This window comes from Coregonus clupeaformis, chromosome 15 (assembly GCF_020615455.1).
Source record: "Coregonus clupeaformis isolate EN_2021a chromosome 15, ASM2061545v1, whole genome shotgun sequence".
NCBI classification, from domain to species: domain Eukaryota; kingdom Metazoa; phylum Chordata; class Actinopteri; order Salmoniformes; family Salmonidae; genus Coregonus; species Coregonus clupeaformis.
The window spans coordinates 59,385,844-59,403,349 of NC_059206.1; positions in this window are offsets into that span (position 1 = coordinate 59,385,844).

A 17,506-nucleotide genomic window follows, 5' to 3' on the forward strand; every position below is an offset into this window, starting at 1 on the left:
ATTACACTACCATCTAACCCTGCACCTATACACTATCCCCCCAAAACCACCACCCATCCCAATACTTGGCCCTAAATGATCCTACACCAGGCTGTCGACCTGGGAGGATGAAACCCCTTCTCTCAACTTCCTGTACATCTTCTGCACTAAAACCTCTTACACCCAAAATATTTATCTGCTGCTGCAACCTTGGACAGGAAAAGGCGCAACGCTCGCTCACCATAAAAATACGTAGTTTTATTAGACACGTTTAAAAGATTGACGTTTCGGCCCTCAATGGCCTACTTCAGAATAATCACAAAGGGAATGGACAAGTTCATATAGGGCATGGGGAAGAATATTAGGGAGAAAACTCTGCTGCTAAAACTACCACATCTATCTCCTGTGATTCCCACTCCATCAGTACAGTGCAGTTGAACACCATGGCTATAAATGGAAGAAATACAACCTTACTAAAACTCTCTCTTCAGGCCTACTCACTGTGGGGCTCCCAGTCGAATCACTCACGCTTGGGCTATCCACTACTCTCTTCGCTGCCTCAGCATTGGAAACTTTCTGCCACACTCAAACTCTGGCAATCTCAACCTGTCTCTCTCTCACAGGGCACTTCAGATCCCCAGCTGCATGGGTGCACCCACAGTTGACACAAAGTGCTTTCTCTGTCCCAACTGTACACTCCCTCTGACTATGTCCTCCTGCACATTTCTCACATCTTGGGATCTCCCTTCTACACACTGCTGCAACATGTCCTAATCCTTGGCACCTAAAGCACTGTAGAGGATTCGGAACAGAATAGCAACCACAACCTAACCTGACCTCATCAGATAGAAAGTCTGTGTCAAAGCTCAACAAGACAGACAGTTTATTCTCAGTCTCGCCATTGCCACTGAAATTGCTTTTCTTTCAAAAACAAGGCCTTTTCTAAGTGACCCCAAACTTTTGAACGGTAGTGTAAATACCACGGAAGCCCACTTACATTTGGGGAATACACAGTCCTATTGATCAAACAAGCATGAAAAGTTAGGCTCTCTCCCTCAGTTGCCTATGCACATCAACAACATCAACAACTAATGCTAGCCAGAGCGAGATGAGCTAAAATCTAACGAGGGAACATTAGATAAACCCTCTCAAACTCTTTCTGCTAGTCGGCTTTCAAAATTGCACTGATAAACGATGGGGAATAGTAGCGGGGAATAGTAGCCTGCTCGTCCTTCTGCAGCTTGCCTGCCAATGCATGCTTGTCCCAACCCACATTTTGACAACTGAATAGGAACTTGCCTGCCCACCCATTTGATCGATGCCAAATACATTTGATTGACAACTAAGAGATGTGCTAACTGTGGATAAGTCGTTCAGCATAAGTTCAGCATAACTAGCTAGCTAGCGAAGCGATTCACATTTCTTGCTAGCTAACCAAATGGCACCTGCATCTCTAGCTGTAGACACCCAAAAACGATATGAGGGTTAAAAGTCGGTCCCTCCCCACTCCTCCATTGACATGACATACTCCTAGCAGCTAGCTAGCTAACGTTAGGCTTCGTGTTTTAGCTTGCTAAATAAATAGCTAGCTACATAAATAGATACGCCAGACCAGGGGTGTCAAACTCCATCAGCACACGGACCATATTGAAAAAACACAACGATTTGGCGGGCCAAACATATCCTCTTTGTTTTTACAAAAAAACGTTCAACTGCGACCCAAACTGGCCATGTTTTATTAGAAAAAATATGGCCCTTTATAATGTCCACTTATGTACATAGGATGCTGTTGTGGGGATCTATTTTCTTATAACTAGATGTGATGCCTAGCTTAGAAAGAATACATTAATGATTAAACATAATAGGTTTGTGCTGTACTGATATAGATTGTTTAACATAACAAGCTGTGATTAATGTGAGGAACCGTTAGGGGGTAGGCTGAGACAGACTTGTGATTCACACACACACACTGCCTCCATGTTAAACCGCTCAAGGACATGTGTTCTGCTACAAAGAAGAACAAACTATGTCTGAGGTTGCTTATGTAGTGCCTAAAAGAAACACTTTTGCTGGTCCATGCTTGTGATGATAAGAAGATCCGCCGACACTGTACTCTGTTTTTAAAGGTTTATTATAACAAAGGTTCCAGCATCGGAATTTGACAGATTCTGCAGATATCTGTGAGACAGCACAGCCAATCAGTAATTTGCTATCTTCCCTCTCTGTTCAAGACATGGCATTATATCGTACATGGCCAGAGCATGGCGTGATTCTAACATCCAATCACTGGCCATTACATATCCTCTTTTCCAGGAATTTAGTAATGCTTTCCAGATGTTTCAGCAAAAAGAGCCACGTTTCCTATAACACACTTTTTGTAAACGTCAGCACAATCCCAGACTGTTTAAGATACTACATATTCCCCCTTCGAGACTAATTAAGTCTCGAAAACAAAAAAGAATAGGATTATGACAAATAACAATTCTTGCTCTTGAGTAACTTTAACAATAAACCAAAATTAATGGAGATTAAACACATGTTTATATAGACACATTTTTTGTATGTAGTGTAAATACATTATTATGGAGTGTAAATAAATTGTCATGGAGTGTAAATAAATTGTCATGGAGTGTAAATGAATTGTCATGGAGTGTAAATGAATTGTCATGGAGTGTAAGAGCGAAAAACCTGTCTGGCAGCTTTCATTCCAAATATCCATCAGTCAGTCAAGACAGGAAAATTCTCTCACGGCCCCTCTGCCCTAGGCGACCACCTAAGTACTCCAGATCAATTCACACATCTTCATGAATACATTTTAAGCTATGATGCAATTGAATACATATGAAAAACCCCAGCAAACAAAATACAATCAAAATGTCCACATTCAGGCTGGTCGACCCATCGGACCCTCCTGTGGATTCTCTCTGTCCTTGCCTAGACCCCATATCCCTAAACTTCAACGAAATAAACAAAAACATCTGAGGTCCCCACATGTACCCAACACAGAAAACATAATTCTTCAAAAATTAATACAGAAAGAATATAACACTGGAGTGTAGTAAGAATATAACACTTCATCTCCTCCACAGTGTCATCTTTCAATGCGACGTTGATGATGGAATCGGAACATTTCCACTCCTTCCTTGTTCCACTTCCTCCAGTCCATTCATATTGTCCATGTTTGAGTATTTGAGTCCCTCTACATATTCCCCCATATGCTTCTGGAAGAAAAGAAAATACCAAACAGTATCTTTTGCAAAACAACATATGCAAATTAAAACATCAATGTCAACTAAAAATGATATATAAAATTAGATATAAAATGAATCACATTCCATTTCCCCCTTTGATTCATCACAATAATATAATCATCCCACAATCAGATATTCCAAATTTCCTAGAGTTATTTCAACCCTAGTTTTCATAACATTTTAGTCTGACTTTTTCCAATTTTTTTCTTTCTCTAATTTTTCAAAAACCATTTCACTGATTTATTCACAAAACTCTTTCCCATTTTCTGAGGATATTAAATCGGGAAATTCCCACCTGCTGATGACTTCTTTACACAATAACTTTGCAACCGACTGAGCATATTTTAGCTTAGTTGAACATCTTATGCACCACTTGGTATATGAATGTAACCAAGAATAACAGTCACACATTATTTTTTCAGACAGATTATGCACCTACCTATGACATAGTCTATTCAAGAAAATATGGTTCCCAAAAACTCTACTCCTTTGTGATCTTTATCCTAATCTCCCCTTTTACAACATTAGCTAACCCATAGCTTCCTAAATCATCATGGTTTCTCCAAAACAATAATTGATTGCTACTCTAACGATTTTTCTATTTCATTGTCTTCAAAACACTTGCTTTGAAAGTCCTTCAATTTATGGTTCAATCCCTTGACTTGCTTCATCTTTCAATTGATACTGATTCTTCCAAGGATGTCTTCCTCCTCAACTTTCACCTCAATTGAGTTCAATCTCAGTCCTACTTTGATATCACAAACATTCTTGAACTTTTTTTTTTTTTTTTTTTTTTTTTCAACATCTCTTCTTCCATAGATTCTCAATCCATCTTCACACTTCAAACACATTCATTTATCTTCCGTATAGCTTATGACTCTCCTTGTCCTTGAGCCAAAATCATCATTTTCAGAAATCGCTGATTTTCACTTCCCATAGTCCATTGTTTATTTTCACTTCAATTGTTGGATCTTTTTCTCTTCTTCTCTAATCGGTGCTATCAGTTGAAACTCCTCCTTTTCGGATCTTCTGGGCACCTCTAGAATTCTTGCTCCTTTCCTCTAAAGGGTTCACCTGTCCTCCAGATGATCTTCACTTGCTCCTGTATCTTCCTCTGAAATTATTTCTTTCCAGAAACTATCTATGGATATGAAACAACTTGTACCACTAGTTGTGGCTGGTACAGTTGCATTTGACCTTGTTCAGTTGAAACTGTAGCAGTGATTGTTGATTCGGTTCCCTCTGATTGATCATAACCAACACTTCTTTTCTTCTTCTCCACCAGTTGTATGATTGAGTTTTCAGAGTTTCTTCGTCTTGTTCTTTCTCGTTGTTGACATATCAGTATTCTTCAAAAGGTTCTCTTCTAAGTTCTGTTCTTGAAATATCATCTTCTTACCAGTGGCCTTTCCTTTGGCCTCACTGTATTATTCTTTTCCTTCAATTCTTGAGGTCTTCATCCAGTCGTGTTACTTCTTCCACTTCTCCATTTCTTCTTTGCTCTCTTGTACCTTCAACTTTCATCAGAGATCAAATCTTGTGTATCCTTCTTCGTTTCTCCTCTTGCCAACTTCCTTCTGATCACAGAGTCATATCCACCCATGCATAACCTCTTCATCATCACTCATCTTCTTTAACTTCCCCTTCTCCTTCACGTTCCAGACATCTCCTATTGTTGGGATCCTTTTCTTCATCAGTTTCTCTTCTCTTCATCTTCATCTTCATCTTTCTGAACCTCCTTCTCTTCGTTTCCAGACATGTCGATTCTTCTTACTTCTGGAGTTTTGAATTCATCTTCATCGTTGTTTCTGCTGGTACCCTATCTATTATTAATCTATATTTCTGATGCAATAATCACTCCTGGATGATCATTGTAAGCTGAGAACAAACATCCCCAAGCTCTACTTTTTGAACCTATCTTATCGCTGAAATATTTTATCAATTTCTGTTTGAGAATGAAGGGCAATTTTTGTTTCCCTTGCCGGATAACCTAGCAACACTTTAATTAAAGGATTACCCCTATTTCAACCCGTGTAATGACTTTCATATGTGTTTCCCTCTTGTTTCCCTCCTTTTTTTTTTTTTTTTTTAATAATTAATCAATTAATCCAATCAATCAATCAACCAATTAAATCAATCAAAAAATCAAATCAATCAATTAATCAATTAGTTTGTGAATTCTATTTTACCAAATTATTGATTGGTGGCAGTCTTACCACATCCGATCAGGAAAGGTAAAGGAAAGTAGTCAACTCCAGAGCAATTAAAAATAAAAGATCTGTACCAACTCACAACCCAATTGCTTAATAAGCACCTAATTACCTTAATTTTACAGAATAATGTTAATGCTGGATTTCCAAGACAACTCTAATCAATACAAGTCATTCACGGAAACTGTAATGTGCAATTATCAATTACATAAAGTCATCAGTCTGTTGCCAAGCTCTTGTGAAATGGTCACAACATGAAATATTCTATGTAAACACAATGTATCAATTATATCCTGTGAGGGAAAGTAGATTTGTGAATAATAACAGCACTGGCCTTGATTTGGACAGGGTTGCCGTCACTGGTGTCAGTTGATGTCAGCCCCTCCTCTTTCTCTCTCTCTCTCTGTCTCCTCCTTCTCGTCTCTCGTATGACAGAAAGGCAAAAGAACAAAGAAGAGTTTAGTTTATACTTTTTTTTTTTCCACATTCACGCTAAGAAATAAGCAAACAGCTTAATTCAGGAATATTATAAATAGCTCAATAACATTTTATTTTATTCATTTATTTTATTATTATTATTATTAATCCGTCAATATATCTGTCATTCACCAACTCAACCGATTATCAACAAAACAGTTTTACAGTCAAGCAATAGTTAATTCAAGAGAAGATTTCACTTGTGTGCAAAATTCCCCCTCCCGTTTTCTATTTTGTCTGCACTGAAAACGGACTCTCCCGTTCTCTCTCCAGTTCAGTGCAGGGGAGTGGCTAAACTCACAAATCCTACGCGTGCGCAGTTCAGTCACCAATGTGATTTCAGAGTGGTAGGAGCTATAAAAAGTTGCTCCGTTCTCTTCTCCCATAGACAATAACTGTTAAGACTTTAACAGAGCTCACAAACTGAACACATAGAACATACAGAACACAGAACACAAACCCACTACCAAGCTTGTTATCTTTCACTTATCTGCAGATGTATAGTTATGCTGTTATCAATTACAAAACATCTCTATACACTCTTAAAAAGTCCTCCCTGTAGGCTCATGATTAGTTAGTAAACTATAGAGACTCACAAGATCTTTAAACTTATAGTCCTTCCAGGGGGCTCATAGTTTATATAGTTTAAGAATTACAAACGTTCTCACAAACAGAGACTCATAAGATATTTAACCTTAACTGTGTTGTAGGGGTTTTAACTTTTTACTCTAGGGGCTTAACTTTTGAAAACCAAGATACCTAACACATTTATTTACAAGAGACTAAAAACTCTGCTCAAAGCCTTAGTCGACACACATCTGGAAGTCATCAAGCACGCAGCCAAACTCACTGCGTTTCACCCAAACACACACACACACACACACAAGGCTACGTTTCTGTCACATACAGGATCCGTTCACACAAGGCATGCCCATCGCCGTTTCTTTGTCTTTTAAATTGTTTTGCTAAATTTCTGCTACCTTAAGTTGACGACATTAAATGAGAGGCGACATTGGATATACAATTCGTCAACTATATCCCAAGAGGTTACATACAATTTAATATATGTCGTACAAACTCACTGTTCCCAGAACAGACCAGAGAGTCAATCTAACAACTCCCCTGGTTTTACGGCCATCATATGGATGCCTTGGTCTCACAAGGGCTTCCTTAAATTAACGGCGCCCTAAAAGTATACTGTTAACTCATTTCACGCGTTATCCTCTAAGCCTTTCATTGGACACTCCTTTCACTTTTATTCAAGGCAAAATATGTGTGTCCAAATCGGTGTGCCCTACAGACACTCCCCCACTTTTTGCGTTGTTCTCAACGCAAACTAATTTAGAGAATTTAGAACGGAACTCCTACCACACAGCAAACACCAGCAAAACGCACACACAAGTTCTTAGACGGTGCATCCCCCCAGCGCACACACACACACAGCCACGAACCGACCAGCGCCCAAAGTTTGTGAGAAATCTCACCTTTTTTGCATGCTTCTTGAGCGGGAGTCACTTCGTAGCCCATGAATGGAACGCTGAGAGAAGATGCAAGACGCCCCATTCCTCGTCGCCATTATGTAGTGCCTAAAAGAAACACTTTTGCTGGTCCATGCTTGTGATGATAAGAAGATCCGCCGACACTGTACTCTGTTTTTAAAGGTTTATTATAACAAAGGTTCCAGCATCGGAATTTGACAGATTCTGCAGATATCTGTGAGACAGCACAGCCAATCAGTAATTTGCTATCTTCCCTCTCTGTTCAAGACATGGCATTATATCGTACATGGCCAGAGCATGGCGTGATTCTAACATCCAATCACTGGCCATTACATATCCTCTTTTCCAGGAATTTAGTAATGCTTTCCAGATGTTTCAGCAAAAAGAGCCACGTTTCCTATAACACACTTTTGTAAACGTCAGCACAATCCCAGACTGTTTAAGATACTACACTGACTCGAGACAAGTTGTAAAGATAACAACTAATGCCCGGCAACAGTGAAGCGCCAAGGGGCTGGGACCAGCCTGTGCGCCATCGATAGGTTGGGTAAGTTTAAACCACACCCAGCCTCTACTCTGACAGGCCCAGCAGGGAGCGGGAACTATCTCTGTCAGAGTATTTAAAGAAGAACTTATAACAAAAGCTCAGTTCTCTGTCTGCCCTGCGTGGTTTTTCAGTGGGCCCGTATATACGAACATCATATTTACCATTCAAGTGTTTGCATTAATTAAAATACTAGTCTATTTTAGAAGACGTGTATTGACCTCTTTTTGTTCCTATACCAGATTTGAATTGACGCAACTTGACACTGTATATAGCATTTTGACTTATTAAAACAAAAGAGATAAATAATATTTGTCCAGTCTTTGCTGCTCTGCTTGCTGATGTGCATAATATGCTGCGACTGAAATCAAAAAGTATTTAATTACTCCAAATAACAAAAACATATCTATAGGTTGTTGTAACATTTAAACGTAAAACATGTTTTTCATTTTTTTTGTACTGCATGCATCACCGGTGCAGTTGAATGCAGCAATGCTGAATGGTGCACTCAAAATGAATTGTAGTCGAGTAGCCAGGCTACTGCTTAAATGTAGCTGTAATAGGCCTACATGTTTCTCCTTTGCATGGTGTTTTGCTGCAGGTTTAGTTTTTGGGTCATTAATTGTCAAGCTTTAAAAACCGAAGCCAGACTGCAACATTTTAGTAGCCTAGCTAGGACTGTGGCATGTGTCTGTCTGTACACTTTCCCTTCGCTGCGCGCTCTAAACCGGACATACGAAAGCAGCGCAGTTGTAGTTGAATTCAACAATGCGAGCGCATCAGGCTGTAATTTCTTAAAGTAGATTACTCAACTGTTGCCTCCTTTATACTCGCTTGTGTGCCCTATTCGGCCCACGGGCTTTGTGTTTGACACGTGTGCTAGCCTATTAGCCACGTTATGACAGACTTGTGATCATTGCCCTTGCTAGTTTGAGTGTTATGACATTCGTCCGTTTTTGTTCAAAATATTGAGTCATTGAAACTGAAACGATGCATCCCGAATGGGTGGAGGCAGCAAACAATGTACCAGGCCAGCTGGTACCTGATAACAATATTGTTTGGACTACCAAGTATTGGTTAATTATTTTAATCATGTATTGAACTGCATCCATCTATTCTGCCAACAATGCCTTACTCTACGTCATGGCATTTTTTGTCAACTAGAACCTATTTTTAAAACCTCTTATGAAGTTGGTTTTGAAGCATAAACTGGGGATGTTATATTTGTTACTGATATTATGATTGTCTGTTTGTTTCATATCTGCAAAGTAGTTAAAACGCTGTCAGAAATGTGTTCATTTGCAGGTAGATATGTGTTCATTTACATGTAGAAATGTGTTCAACATCCACTGAAGTAGCTAGCAAGTTTACTAGATAGCTACAGTAGTTGCCTTGCTAACCAAACAAACAGACTTGTTAGTTTAGCTAACCAAACCATCAGTCCTAGTTTGCTATTATGCAAATTGAATTCAATAATGCTTTTAAATTCAACTTTTGCTTTCAAAAGCAGCTCAAACACAGAACATGTAAGAATGAACTATAGCCATTGAATTCTACCTTGCTGATATACCGTGCGTTATATGGAAATAATGCAGGCTCTAGAATGCCTTTCAAGCCAATCAGGAAGGAGTATTCAACAATGCCATGATGTTACATGTGACATGTTTTTCTTTTTCCCAATCTTCCTTTGTTGTGTGTGTGTGGTTCAGAGTGGTTGTTCTGTTTGTGGGTTCTGGTCATTACATGTGTGCTGAGTTGCGGCTGACGATGGTGGTCGTGGCTTCGGTCCGGAGTCCTGGCAGCTGTGGCTGATTGACTAGAGTATAAACTGTTTGCTGTTTGATTTGGTTATTGGTTGTTTTAATTTATTTTTGTTTGTGTTCCAGCCTGTCCTCCTGCTGTATTCCACCCTACCTGGGTCCTGGAGAAGGGAAAGGTAGTTCTGCCCATGGGTGTACATTCACACGTAGATAACCCACTGTTTTACACACTAGGTTAGCCAGGCGGGTGTCACCCCTGTATTTGTGGTAACAGGTAGGAGAGCTGGTTAAGGATTAGAGTGTGATAGGAAGGATTAGGTGTGTAGAAGAGAAGGGACCTTTTGTTTATTTTCATTACTTGGACCCCGATCCCAAATATTCCCTTCTCTTACCTTCCCTGGTTTGTTTGATTGGTTTTTGTTTTATTTACTGTTGCTTTATGGGTGTTGTTTAATTACTTTACTAAACGTCCCCGAGGGCTAACATTGAGTTCTGGTTGTTGTCTGGTTATTTTAGTTCATTACACCCCACATTTCTTCCCCATCCATCTAGTTTACATTGTGTGTGCAGGCACGGGCATTTACGTCTCCTCCTCAGACGAACTACACCCGAGGGGAGAACGTAACACATGGTATAAAGTGAGAAGGTTAAATAGCTTCAGATATACAGTCACTCGATTGAGGATTTCCAGCCACTCCTGCCATGGCATGCCGGATCATTTGCATCTGCCAGGTGGCCAAGGCCCCATACCGATGCCCCCTGGAACACCTGTGAGATTTGTCAGGGCATTCATGGGATGTAGCTATTTTTCTGAATGTATTTTAGTAATGGATAACATGTTTTGCATAATAACAACACAACTCACCTGGACCTCCTCCTTGCGCCTTTTTATCTGCAAAACAAAACATAGTACATTACGTAACTCGACAGAATAGCTGTCTTGAAAAATATGAACTTGAGCTAGACTTACATAGCAGATGGAAAAAGTATGTGAGTTAGACCCACATAGCAGATGGAAAAAGTATGTGGGCTACATACGAATGTCTCTGAAGTGAATGATCAACCTTGCTACCAAGAACAAGTATTCTTCCTGTTCAGAAGTAATCAATAACACCCTTATTATATGAGAGATGGTAATTATTTACCAATACTTCTAGTTACTCATAGACAATGTTACAGAGTGTTGTCTGATGATCCATGATGAGGTTACTAGGTGTGTGTAAATTAAAACGTTCACTTACTCTAGATTTGGCTTTGACATAAACGTGGTTCTAAATATCATTGCTGGACTTCGTGTGTGCAGTCCCAGCCTTTCTAATTGCCTCCTCACTGATAAAAAGAAAGCGATTCAGATAGATTTTGCCTGCTGTATTTTGCTAGCAACATATGCCAATGATGTTAGCTACATTCTGGCAGATGAAGTGCATTTTATTCCAAGTGAGGCCAAGCAGGAATGTCACCGGGGTCTGTGTTGTAGCTAGCATCTCGCTAACTAACATTAACTAACATTAGCTAACTACATAGCAGGGGCGGATCCAGGAACATGGATTTTATGGGGACAGTCGAGTGGAAAAAGGCTACAGAGACAAGCGGGAACAACAGGAACTTCTGTTATGAGTGTGGGGATTCACTGCCGCTACCTAAGCTGCAGAAGACAGTCTTCTGTTTTGAGCTGTGAGGAATGGAAGAGGAAAAAGAGGAAGAAGGTGTCGAAGAGAATGAGGAAAGCAGAGGTTGAATTTGATGAAGATGCCGATAGAAAGGGAGATGGGAGGTGAAGAAGACTGATGTCAAGTACAAACAGAGTGAGCAGTACGCTAAGTCGAGTGCTGGAGGTGAAATGGAAGTGAGTGATGGCGAGTGAAGTGAAGTGGAAGGTGTGGTGAAGAGGTCGGAGCCCGCACCTGGCATCGATGGACATAAAGAAGAATCTGGTCCAGTAGGAGTGAGATTTTTGGAGAAAGTGGATCCTTGCCTTTTGGCGGATCCATTTGTGGTTTCAGGATGGGTGGAAAAGGAGTTGAGTCAGTGAAGGTAACACGTAGTGGGCTTGTGATATTTGTATGTGTTTCTTCCAACCAGAGGGAGCAGGTGCTCTGTGTCACGCAACTCGGGGCAAGATCGGTTTCTTGCTTTGCGCTTAGGAACAGGGCGCCATTGAAAGGAGTGATTATTGGGGTAGCGGTAAATGTGAATTTGGACCAGCTGAAGGGGAAGATTCCCGGTGTTTGTAATGCTCATTTGGTGCGACGTAGGCAGGGTGGCATGTGTGGTGAGACAGAAGAGTCATTGTCTGTTCTTTTGAGTTTTGATGTTGTCTTTGACCGACAAAGTGATGTTGGGATATTTCAGTTATCCAGTTTTTGTGCCAAACCCATTACGTTGTTACAGGTGTGAAGCTTATGGGCATGTGGTAGCAGTGTGTATGAGGGAAGTTCCTAGGTGTGAGAAGTGTTCAGAAAAGCATGAGACAAATGAATGTTTATTATTGGGGGTGGACATGGTACTGGAGATCTGAAGTGTCCGGTGTGAGAGAAGCAGGTTGAGGTGGCCAGAGTCAGAGTAGTGCAGAAGGTGCCGTATGCTGAGGCAGTGAAGAAAGTAGAGGAGGATGGGTCAAGGGGAGGGATCCTGAGAGGATCCCTGTGAGTAGTAGATCTGTGCCAGCACAGAGGGATAGGCCAACGAGTGATATATGCTTCAGTAAGGTTGGCTTCTTAGCGTTCATAGCAATGGTTATCAACTGTACCGCAGAAATGGAAAGTAAATCACAGACAATAGATGATGTGTTGGCAGCTGCAGAGAAGTACTTGGGTATACGAGATTTGACTTCAGAAGAGTTACAGTGTGTGTTGAGTGGTGGTGTCCTGTCCTCCCAGGCCGTTGGCATGGTGTAGGAGCAGATAGGGTCAAAGTAGTGGAATGGGGTAGTGGGTTTTTAATGAGTGTAGGGTTAGTTGGAATGGTATAATTGATTTATACTATAGTCCAGTTAGGGGCGGTAATGCAACATATTTGATGCCAACTACCATTAAACTCCACCGAAGAAGAATAGACTTACTTCCTGTTTAAGTTTTCCGTCAATTCAATAGCTGCTACTGTTGAAGTCGGAAGTTTACATACACTTAGGTTGGAGTCATTAAAACTTGTTTTTCAACCACTCCACAAATTTCTTTTTAACAAACTATAGTTTTGGCAAGTCGGATAGGACATCTACTTGTGCATGACACAATTGCTTACAGACAGATTATTTCACTTATAATTCACTGTATCACACAATTCCAGTGGGTCAGAAGTTTACATACACTAAGTTGACTCTGCCTTTAAACAGCTTGGAAAATTCCAGAAAATGATGCCATGGCTTTAGAAGCTTCTGATAGGCTAATTGACATCATTTGAGTGAATTGGAGGTGTACCTGTGGATGTATTTCAAGGCCTACCTTCAAACTCTGTGCCTCTTTGCTTGACATCATGGGAAAATCAAAAGAAATCAGCCAAGACCTCAGAAAAAAAATTGGTTCATCCTTGGGAGCAATTTCCAAACGCCTGAAGGTACCACGTTCATCTGTACAAACAATAGTACGCAAGTATAAACACCCTGGGACCACGCAGCCGTCATACCGCTCAGGAAGGAGTCGTGTTCTGTGTCCTAGAGATGAATGTACTTTGGTGCGAAAAGTGCAAATCAATCCCAGAACAACAGCAAAGGACCTTGTGAAGATGCTGGAGGAAATAGGTACAAAAGTATCTATATCCACAGTAAAACGAGTCCTATATCGATATAACCTGAAAGGCCGCTCAGCAAGGAAGAAGCCACTGCTCCAAAACCGCAATAAAAAAGCCAGACTACGGTTTGCAACTGCACATGGGGACAAAGATCTTACTTTTTGGAGAAATGTCCTCTGGTCTGATGAAACAAAAATAGAACTGTTTGGCCATAATGACCATCGTTATGTTTGGAGGAAAGAGGTGGTGGCTTGTAAGCCGAAGAACACCATCCCAACCGGGAAACACAGGGGTGGCAGCATCATGCTGTGGGGGTGCTTTGCTGCAGGAGGGACTGGTGCACTTCACAAAATAGATGGCATCATGAGGAAGGAAAATTATGTGGATATATTGAAGCAACATCTCAAGACATCAGTCAGGAAGTTAAAGCTTGGTCGCAAATGGGTCTTCCAAATGGACAATGACCCCAAGCCTACTTCCAAAGTTGCGGCAAAATGGCTTAAGGACAACAAAGTCAAGGTATTGGAGTGGCCATCACAAAGCCCTGACCTCAATCCTATAGAACATTTGTGGGCAGAACTGAAAAGTGTGTGCGAGCAAGGAGGCCTACAAACCTGACTCAGTTACACCAGCTCTGTCAGCAGGAATGGGCCAAAATTCACCCAACTTATTGTGGGAAGATTGTGGAAGGCTACCCGAAATGTTTGACACAAGTTAAACAATTTAAAGGCAATGCTACCAAATACTAATTCAGTGTATGTAAACTTCTGATCCACTGGGAATGTGATGAAAGACCATTCCTGGTACACACTGGAAACTGTTGAGCATGAAAAACCCAGCAGCAGTGCAGTTTTTGACATACTCAAAACTTTGCGCCTGGCAGCTACTACCATACCCCGTTCAAAGGCACTTAAATATTTTGTCTTGCCCATTCACCCTCTGAGTGTCACACATACACAATCCATTTCCCAAGGCTTAAAAATCCTTATTTAACCTGTCTCCTCCCCTTCATCTACACTGATTGAAGTGGATTTAACAAGTGACATAAATAAGGGATCATAGCTTTCACCTGGATTCACCTGGTCAGTCTGTCATGGAAAGAGCAGGTGTTCCTAATGTTTTGTACAATCAGTGTGTGTATATATATAATAAAGAAAACACGAGGAATAAGAAATGAGAGGAATCTATATACAGGGTTAATGTGATATATGATTGAAATGTTCACCCATGTTAATATTCACCCATGTTCATCCAAGTCTCTCCTCCTGGGATCTCAGTCTATTCAGAATCTATTTCAGGATCCTGTGACCTCACTGTGGAAATAATGAAAGTTCTAAGTACAGGTTCATGGTGTTTTCCATTACCCACTAGAGGGTATTGAAATCGAGGAAACCAGGTGTCCTGCATTCCAGCAGAGTCACACAAATAGAAAGATTGCATCCCCCAAATAGCCTAAATGCATACATTTTGGCATTACCGTTTTTAACATAAATTACACAGTATATTGAATGGGTGATTTTTTTATTTGGAAAGGGGAAGTGTATTTCAAAGGGACAAAGAAACAGGTCTGACTCTAATATGCATTTTTTTTTAACCTTTATTTAAGTAGGCAAGTCAGTTAAGAACAAATTCATATTTACAATGACGGCCTACCCCAGCCAAACCCTCCCCTAACCCTGGCCCAATTGTGTGCCACACTATGGGACTCCCAATCACAGCCGGTTGTGACCCGGATCGAACCCGGGTCTGCAGGGACACCTCTAGCGCTTCTATGCAGTGCCTTAGACCGCTTCGCCACTCGGTCCCCTAATGCAAAGGTCTACAGTATATCCATCTTTGTCTGTCCTTACCAACACTTATGACTGCCATGGTAGTTGTTTTTTGTGTGTGTGTTTTATTATTTTTATAGAATCGTCAGTCATTCCTGCATTAAAAAAAATAAAAATCTAGGGAGTCAATGCTGAGACCAAGGTCTCTTTTCCAGATGAGCCCTGTTTAGCACAACAATACACATCAAAATACAATATACACATTAAACTACACATCCATATACACATTAAAATACACATTATTATACACAACAATACATGAAAAGCAAAACACAATCGTAAAAAACTGACACATTCTTCAGTTAAAAGTTCCCCTAACAGCTGTCTGAAATGCCCTAGGCACCAATTCCTCAAATTGTATTGCATTGGAGATCCTTCCACACTTATAAAGTGCAAACAAAATAAAAGCAGATCTATCCAACTCATGAGTGGAGATCAAAGGGATGAGGCATTTGTGTTTTTTTTTTATTTGTGTTTTTTTTTTTCTCTCACTTGAACCTACTTTTGACTGAGCTGGTGCTGCCTCCCGTGGGAGTCATAATTTGGGTCATTCTGACCCATTTAACCTCCATGACCAATGCCCTTTATTGCAATAGAAGGCTCTACCAATCACCATCATGCACCCCTTCTGGTAGGTTCCTCAAGTGGAAATGAAAATGAAGCAAATTACTTAAAGGCATTTTTCGGGGAACCATAATGTAGAAATTATACATAAAAACACTAGAAATAAATCAGTAGGTTCGCAGAAATTCTGTAAATCTTTCTATATGGTATTTTCCATCTTGGTCAGTGAAGAGAACAAATGCAATGTGCAATTTGTATAAAGTAGCCTAGGCCTATACCTGTAATCCAGAGAAGGCTGGTGGGAGGAGCTATAGGAGGAGCTATAGGAGGATGGGCTCATTATAATGGCTGGAATGGAATAAATGGAATGGTACCAAACACATCAAACACATGAAAACAATGTGTTTGACTCCGTTCCATCTATATCATTCCAGCCATTAAAATGAGCATGTCCTCCTATAGCTCCTCCCACCAGCCGCCTCTGACGAAATCAGCATATATTATACATTCACATAAAAAACTCCTGATTGTTTTCATCCAATTTGTTGCACCAGTGAGCCTTTGGAGAATGTGGGAATTGGCCGGCATTAGCAAGAACCAGTGGGTGCAAATCTATTAACATTCAGACTGTGTTGCAGTGATGAGACCAGACCAGCTGCAGTCTCAAGAGGTATGGACCCTGAAAACTCTTCTATTTCCAAATTAAGAGAGGAAGATAGAAACTCAGTGTGGCCCAATGTTATACTTTTTGCTCTGTCCTATGTGGTTGCCTCACAATGTCTACAAAACAACATCTCATGCTAATATTAGTACTAATGCCATGGATGTACTCATTTGCATTATGGTTTTTGGGGGGGTCTTGGGTGGCAATGTTTCCTGCATTCAAATGCAGCCTGTCCCTTTCTAGAATGTGGGGAGGCCCAAGTTGATGTGTCATGGTTCTGTGCCAGATGACACTTCAGAGGAGCTTGAATGGAGGGGAAGTTGAGGATCAACAGGAATTGAAAATAGGGAAATATACTGCTGGGGACATCTATTCATGTGTAGACTGAATAGTGAATAGCATACACTAGGCTAATAATCTACTGTCAACTAAACAGTTGCCTGCGCTGAAGATGTCTATATCGGTCCACTAATACAGGACTAGTAAAGGGCCAATGCACTACTTTTGTACACATTTTTGTACTAAATGTATTTCAGTGTTTACCAGCAGTTGTAACTTGAGTCTGATCATTATCTGTACAAAACAGTTAATCTGATAATACTTGTGGAATATAAAAATACTTGCTTGATATATGTTTTCCAGTTTCTTTAAATACTTTGCAAATGTAACTTATTTCTATGTGGAAACTGAAACGGTCTATTCATTCCTTTTCCATTTTAGTATATGCTCTTATCCAGAGCAACTTACTAGTGAGTGCATAGATTTTCATACTGATCCCACGTGGGAATCAAACTGACAAACATAGTATTGTGCATAGTTTTCAATTACTGTATTGTGCATCGTTTTTCTTCATGGTGATGGAAAGTCTACAGGTTCAAACCTAGATGTCCAGCCTATGTACGATACTGTAATGTACATTTACATTAAGTGGTTTGTAAGGATGGTAAATTAATACTGCACAAAAAGTGTTTTTTTTCCATGTTATTTGAAAAAAATATATATC